This window comes from Rhea americana, unplaced genomic scaffold (assembly GCF_003343005.1).
Source record: "Rhea americana isolate MKP2758 unplaced genomic scaffold, rheAme1 scaffold_19, whole genome shotgun sequence".
Lineage (NCBI taxonomy): Eukaryota > Metazoa > Chordata > Aves > Rheiformes > Rheidae > Rhea > Rhea americana.
In genome coordinates, this window is record NW_028186038.1 from 290500 (window position 1) to 298911 (window position 8412).

At 37.4% G+C, this 8412-nt stretch overlaps 1 long non-coding RNA gene across 1 annotated transcript; it reads left to right on the plus strand.

The window, feature by feature from the left end:
- Positions 1-186: 186 nt before the first annotated feature.
- Positions 187-1140, plus strand: LOC146597178 (uncharacterized). Its single transcript, XR_014895521.1, has 2 exons — positions 187-547; positions 934-1140. It is a non-coding gene; the product is annotated as an uncharacterized LOC146597178 (long non-coding RNA).
- Positions 1141-8412: the final 7272 nt, after the last annotated feature.

Genomic DNA, 8412 nt, shown 5'->3' on the forward strand with positions numbered 1-8412 from the left:
GGGAAGGGGAAGGGCCGGGGCCGGGGCCGGGGCCGGGCGGGTCGCCTGCGAGGGGACGTGGGGGCAGGTCTCTGAGGTGAGTGAGCCCGCGGGGCCGGGTGCCCTCTCCTCCTCCGTCTCCTTGCCCGCTTCGCCGCGGCGAGAGGGTCGCGCCCTTGCAGCAGGCCCCTCCGTGAGGTAGGGGTCTTCCTAAAGCCCTCCTGCTTTTTCTCTGCTTTTCCCGTCCTTTTATGAACTTAAGCAGAAAATTTTGAAACTCGCAGTGCTCTTTGGCATGCTTTGGGGAGGCAGAAATAGAGTCTGTGTTTTGCTGTCGCAGTCCAACGACAGTTCGTGATTGGGGGGAGGATGGGGAAAAAAAGCTCGAAATGGTAATTGCAGCTACAAGACAGAACGACAGAGGACAGGTCAGGGGAGGAGAGAGAGATGGGGGTCACTAGTGCAGTATTTTTCCTCCGTTGGTCTCAGAGCGTCATGCAAGATCATATTTTTCTCAATTTTGCAGAGTCCAAGGAAAGGTTGCTACTTTCTCAAGGTCATACAGTAGGTTAGTGCGGAACAGGTCTCTCAAGTCTGAGTTCATTTATAAGGCAGTCAGTGCTTATAAAGCAAACATGAGGGATTGTTTGATATAAGATAGATGCTGGAGTTGGGCCAGCACCTATAATTACCCTATGACAAGGTGTTGGGATTAGAGAGATGGGAGGATTGCGTGATGGCAGAAAGGCCAGGAAGCCGTGGAGGAAAGAAGAGGAGCTGGGCCAGGTAGTTTAGCTGGCAATGGATGAGGGAAATGAGCAACGAGCAGGGTGAGGCAGTGCAGTGTATGAGAGAAAGAATTATTGTATTAGTCATAGCACAGTAAAATGTCAAGAGTCCAGTTTTTTTGTTTTTTCTGAATGTACTGTGATGAGAGTTTTTTTTTCATTACAGCCTAGTTTTGTACTCTTCCACTGATCCAATGAAATAAAGACAGCAAAAACAGGCTAACATCTGTATTTGAAGCAAGGAAATGAAATCCAACAGGAGCAACAAGCCTGAATTTGAAGTCAAAAAGAGAAAGACTAGTACATGGAAGCTTTATGGCTACATATCAGTGGTTTTCAGTTCTCCACATGAGTAAAACATGTTTCTGACACACCCCTTCATAGCTTTCATCAATTTGTTTGTTATACTTTAATATTATGATATTTCTAATTTACTGATATTTTAAAGATCTGAGGATTGTGGATGTGTATTGATTGTGTACAGAGTGCCATAATTAAAAGGAGGAAGAGAGTGTAAAAAGGTTGGGGAAAACGGGGAGTAAATTTAAATTCATCGGAAGTTACATGTGAGGAAAACAGAAGTAGAAATAACTCAGAACGTTTTAGAATTGGAAAGTAGTAAAAAGTAAGAGGAAGAAAGGGTACTGCAGGTGTTGGAATGTAAAGAATATTTATGCGGTAGCACTTCTTATATGTTTGTAGGGCTGTTAAATAGAGAAAGCAGTTTGAAAGTAAAACATGAGGAAGAACCACTAGCGTTTGTAAGGTCTAGGAGAACTAAGAGAAGTAAAAGTTATAGTAAAGAAAAACAACCAAGTGGTGGATATCTTTTACTGATGTTCACTGCAAATATTTAGAACTTTTAAATATTTTTATTAACAAGACTTATATTTTGTACTATATTTTCTATACAGTATCTTAAGCCTTCCTGTCACCAATAGAACTAACAAACTAATAATACCCTTAGTATCTGTGCCCTTTAAACTGTTGACCACTACTATACTATGGTGTGCTGAACAATTCTCCATCCTTTACGACAGTCCCGTGGGGGAAGCAGTGGTACATGCCAGCTGTCTTTTTAATACTAATTGGTGCTGCCAAGTGGCTCATGTAACAAGAGAGTTCTACCTATTTTTCAGTAGGGGCACTAATTTGAGCCTTCCTTTTCTGTATGAGTGCCAGCTTTCACAGAAGTTGGATGGATTTAGTTATCTTTAAGAATTTTTGCTATTTCGAATTGGCAAATGAGTTCAAAGGTTGTTAGAGGCAGACTCCAGCAAAGTTAAAAATACAGAAGGTGGTTGCATTCTGAATTGAGGATAAAATACTATGGGTATTTTATGAGGTATTTGATACTTCTCAGAAAGTCACTGTCTTTGAATTGAGGAAAGGAACAGGTGGATGAGGAGTTCAGTTTAAAATGATCAGCCACTTTATGTTGCTCAGCAGGAGTAAGCACATGCTTCAATTCTGCAAACCGCCCTTTGCCACACAACGCAAAGAGCCCGTGAGCTTTGGCCGCCATATTAGGTAAGGGCAGCAAAGATGCCACTTTGGTAGCCATCCTTTTTCAGGGCAGGAAGTCCTTAAAAAATGTTATGAGAGCCATCATAGCTGAGGGCAGAAAGGGCCTGCTGTGTATCCATCTTGGATAAGGGAAATGGAAGGGAGGGTATTATCACATTGGCCTCTTAAAGAACTGGTGCCTGTTTAAGGATGATGACATGCAGCAGTGCTAGTATTCATGGACATACCTGCCAGACATCTGGGTTTTGGCTTAAGCATGTCAAGGTGGAGGAGACATTCTTCAACTCTAATAACATGCTCAAAATAAAAAGATCTTTTGCTTCAGGAAGCCTATTGTGATTTCTAAATTAACTGTAACTGCCCAGAGAGAAACACTGAACATAATTATAGGAAACTCAGTGACAAATCTCTGAATACTGTGCAATAATGTATAGAAAAAGTTCAGTTTGTGGTATAAAAAGTAAGATGCAAACTGAAAACAATAACTTGTAAAGAGGTAGCAGGAGATGCACAGTTTTATACTGAGTTCTCATCTTTGAAATTCATCAGTTTATTAAATCAATTTCTCATTGATTTCTAGCAGTTCAACAAATTGTGTGTATACTTACACTATTTGAAGCAATAGCAAATTTTGAAAGATGCTTGTAAAGGCGTTTGTTTCTACATAGATGAATGTGGAAATAATATTTACATTGTTTTGTAGTATCTTTTGCAAGACAAACTTGACTCAAAAATTGCTGCTGAGACATCTAGAACCAAGCTAAATTGTCAAAATTTAAGGATTTTTTTTCAGAGCAATAGACGTATTTTCCTTTGAACTATAAATGTGTCAATTTGGATGTCCGTGCTACTAAAATATTTTGGTTCACAGCAATCACTTCCTGTCCACTAGAGGGCTAGTGGGAAGACTAGCTGCGTGACATCTCGGACTAACAATATTTTTGCACATCTGCTGTTGCTTTTGACTTGCAGTTGCTGAAAAAGTAATGAGATTTTTCTTAAGTATCAAAAGTAGTCTTTCAAAACAAGTTAAATGAGCAGTGGCAAGTTGTGGTCGCTGTGCAATTTGTTGAAATATTCTGTTTGCAATTCTTGATAAAATTCACAATACTCTGTGCCTGTGTAATAGTTCACATCTCTATTCAGTCACAGAATTAGATGTTGTAGTATATCAGGACAGCAAAAATCGAATTTGAATTTTCAGATACCTGCTAGTTTTAGCAGCTACTGAATACATGTACATGCTCCAGCAGTTTATTTCTGTCTGTGTTGATGCATCATGAGAAGTAAAGGGAGCAAGAATGCATCTTCAGAATGATGATCATTACTGGAAAACAACAACAGGTATTTCCTAATAGGCTGTTGGCTAGTTTCATGATCAGTGTTGAAAAAGAGACTGGGCTTGGGCTGTATTTATCCTAGATAAATAGACTATAAAAAACAATAAGCCTGTAAAATATCCAAGAGCTAATATTTAATTCATATTTAACTATGGACTTTGCTACATAGCATTTGAACCACTGCATGTAAACCACTTTTGTTAAAAGATTCTATGCAGATACAAACATTGGTCTGTGAGTAAAAAGGATCTGAGTCTTTCCATTGTAAAATCCTTCCTATGAGGTCACTGAGCACCTCCTAAAACTTATTAGGACTTCAGTCTCCTCTACTCACGTTGGAAAACTTTTTTCAAAAYATTACATCTCTGGTGATTAGAAAATCTATTTAAATTGTTGGCCTCAATTTATTCAAGGCTGGCTTACACCTTTTTATTCTTATGCTATGATTATYCTTTAGTTTCAGTCTTATTTTCTCTTCTTGATGTTTAACTTTTTCCATGTAAAGAACCACTGCATTATCTTTCAATCTTAWTTTTGAAAGGATAAGCAATTCAGCTGTTTTAATTCACTCTTTTCAGAGAGATTCCATTTATCTCATTTTCATTCAAAACCTTCCCTGCTTCTATTTCTAGTTTGCATCAAACTTACTAAACAGTAATTCTAACCAGTAAACAAGTGAATAGTTTACTAACATTGTATGTAATTATAGTAATATACATAATATACCTTTGTAGATACATACTATTGCATCTGTATTGTATATAAAATACGTAATATAAAGTATATTACTGTATATATTATATATAACATACATAATAGTATATCTCTAGTGTATTATATGCTATATCTATATACTGTAGTATACTGTAATATACTATATAATACAGTATAATTTATTGTGATTATGTAAATATGTATTATGTTATTAATATAGTATATATTAATATACTATACACATATACACATAATGTAACATACATAAATAAAATATTAATATGTAGTTAATATTGCACACAATGTTTTAAAATTTCTAGTGAAAATAGCTGAGTTTGTGTATCTGGCATTTTAACTATTTCATCATTTTAATGGAATATAGTTATCAGGTAACCAGGTCTTAGTTGATTTTCTGTTAATATGAGGCTGACATTTTGGAATGTTTGGTATTTTCAGTGGTGATTTTAAAAATAAGGAAAATTGCTTCAATAGTAAGTATGCCATTTCTATTACTTTTTAATAAATTTGCTTATTAGAAATGCTGTCCAGCTGTAATTTTCAGATATAAATAAAGTACTGCTTTTAATTTAAATCTCAAGGGAAAAAAGGCTGAGATGGCCAGAAGATATTTATCAACTTCTTTGGTGGATATTCAGCAGGTAGAAGATATCTGTACAGTCACTCCATACTGAACCTGGCRGAAATTGGCCAGCCAGCAGCTAACACATTTGCTGCTACTTGACAGAAAGCATCCTGCTAAGAAAGGTTGGATAGAATGGTAGAGACAGCAGCTGCAGGAGTAAGATAGAGGGTGGAAGAAAGCAAAATAGGCTCAAATGCTTTATATTTTGGACCTTTAGAATCAACCTGTTCTGCATAGGCCTATATTCACCTTTTTTTTTATTATTATTATTTCAACAGCTGACATTGGAGGAATGATACTTTTTTTTCCAAGTTACTTTTGTCAAAACCCTGCAAAATACTTGAATGAACAGAGTGCTACCTTTCTGCAAAATACCACTGAGTTCATAGAGCTTTGTAACGGCAAACTCTTTCCACATGCAGAGCCCTACAATTTCATGAGACAGTATTGCAGCTTGTAGCATTCTCAGTTACTAGATGGTCAGCTTTGAAATCCATATTGCCCAGCAGAAATCTGCGTGATAATTTGTTCATAAACTACAGGCCTTCACTTGTAGTTACCTGTTTATCCAGCATTGGCTTTCCTCTGACATTATGCTTTAAGGTGTGAGAATTTTTCTGTCATATATCTCTTTCCATCAAAAAAATGACTCTTTAATTGATCTGTACATTGATAGTGAAATTATCTGATTTTCTTTGTCTAGTTCTTTTAATTTCTCTTACCCTTTGTTTGTCTTTAATTCGATTTACCTCTACTCTTTAACTTCATAAAGGATTTAAAGATTCTGTTTATATGAATGAATTCAAACAAAATAAAATTGCAGTACCAAAATGCTCTACAGGAAGATCCACAGTGAGGTCCTTAAACGTCTACAGAATTGAGAAGTTCTATCCAATGTAAGGACATCAAAAAATAACAAAGGTAAAGCACTTATGTGAAATTTCAGCAGTTATGCTGACTTAATATGGAGATTAAATTGCTGGTTATATTTTAAAAAAATCACATGTGTTTGGGTATGCACACGTACATGTTTGACATTTAGATGTTTTATTTAGTTTCAGTTTTGGTTTTGTTCATCTTTTTTTAAGACATTCTATCAGCCTCCAAAATTTCTACATTTCTCCTGACAAAAAGTAAAACATAAACAATGCACTTTGGGAAAGGGTTAAAAATGTTTTAAAATAAAAACTTGAATGAAAATCTGTCAATTCAGAGGAACAAATTAACCTTACGGGAACAATATGAATTCTTAAAAAAAGCATAACTATAGTCTGMAAATGTGAACTTGCCTCTGAGACTTCCTGAAGATGGCATGGAACTGATATGACCCTGTATGAGCTTCTTGAAGCAGAAAGCAGTCACCCTCAGTTATTCTGAATATTGCAGTACTCCAAATATATGCAGAAATAATGGCAAACAAATTACATCCATTTTTTGACCAAGAAAGATCATCACATTATACCAAGACTAAAACGCATTTGAAATGTCTAGGACACAATTTTCCTAAATTACAATGTTTCCTTAGTAATTAGGAAAATCTCTAGGAAGTGAGAATCCTCTCTTTGTCAGTGTCTTCCTCAAAGATCATGTGTCTAGTCTTTTCCAGACACTGTGGATCTTCCTGTAGAGCATTTTGGTACTGCAATTTTATTTTGTTTGAATTCATTCATATAAACAGAATCTTTAAATCCTTTATGAAGTGTCTTTTTCCAGACAAAGGATTATTTCTGTTAAGCTTCAAGTGGAATTAAGTTATGTGTAATAAAATGAGCTGAGGAATATCAGACTTACTATTTTATGCTTATTTTATTTATATATTTATAGACAGAGCCATATGTAACATGGCTGTCTTCACAGTTTAAAAATACCRGAGAATAAAAAGCATAGAAGGGAATGCATGATAGTAATAGCTATGATTTTATTGCAGCCATGATAGCAAGAAGATAAACAAGGGAAGATATACAAATATAAACAAGGGAAAGTTTATAAGAAGCCTTGAGATAATATATTTTATTAAATCAAATGATAAAAGCTTTGAGGCAAACCTTTTTCTAGCTCTGAAAGGAACCAGCAAATTAAATACCATTGTAGAATCACTGCTCTGAGTTTAAGCTAATAAAACTAATCAACTTAGTCACATCTTATTTTGAATAGAAATCTTTACAGACTCCCAGAGCTGGATACTGGTAAAATTCATGAGACTTAAATGACATTGTGGTAAAATAACCTGAAGCACCCAGAGACAGTGGGAACTCTGCTGTGCAGCCACTCCCATTGCTTGCTACATTATTCATGTCTTGTGGTTTATATCCAAAATTCAGTTTGTCACCAATGGTTTATGATTAACTGGAGGCTGCTATATCAGAAATTATTAAAATGTTAACTTTCTGTATTTTAGTTTTKTTTTTTCTGAACTATACATTTGTTCCTCCTTTATCCAGGAAATTACTATAAGGATCAAAGCATACTTTAATTTCTTACAGTTTGTTTTTGATAAACAAATGCTTATTAATGAGTTTTAAGGAAACAGAATACATCTGAATTGCCTTATATTTTCTATTAAGTATGTATAGATGTGGTATGCAACTCCTAACGGGAAAAATGGTGTGCAGTAATTCAGTCTCATGTGAATAACCAAAGAATAAGAGTTACAGGTTAGGAGAACTATTTTTTTCCAGTGTATTTTGTTTTTTGAATGAAGTAACAATTGAGTGCTTTAGTTTCACCTCTATGAAGTGTTTCCTAGTGGAATACAGATGGGCCATGAACTGTGTGCGCTAAGACAGCATTTGAAAGCGCTGAGATTAAACGAGAGCGAGACTTGGCTTTGGTTAAGGTGCTAAACTAGATTCAAGAGCTCTGCATCCTTTCTCGTACATTGTTCCAGTTTCCTGCGCAGTCCCGGGTAAGGTTGTCTAACCACGGGCTTGTGGGATATTTCCATCTGACTCTGGAGCGGTGCTCGGTGTTATCTAGGACAGGATGTACTTGCACTGCTTTTAACTACTTAGCGGCACCCTCGTCCGCATCCAAATGCTGTTCACTGACATGCCAAGGAGGAAAAGAAAATTGCTCTTACTTGCCTGTGCAGTGTGGCCTGCAGAAGTTTCCCCAAACTAGCACCCTGCTAAAGCACTAGTAGAAAGGGATCATCCACTTCCCAGCGCAAGGCATGTGATTGCTCTGCCTCAAGTCCCGCAGGTAAAGTGGAAATAGCGTTTCGCCTCGGAGRCAGCGGAACGCGTCAGCTCCCCGTTCACCCGGCGCTCAGCAGCGGAGCGGCGCCTCCGCCGCGCCGACGGGGAGCGCCCCCCTCCCCCGCGCTGATGGTCCGGCCTCGCCGGCACCACCCCCCTCCGGCGGCCGCTTGGGCTCGCCCACTTGAGACGGCCCCGGGGGAGCTCGGCGGGGGCGGCGCGTG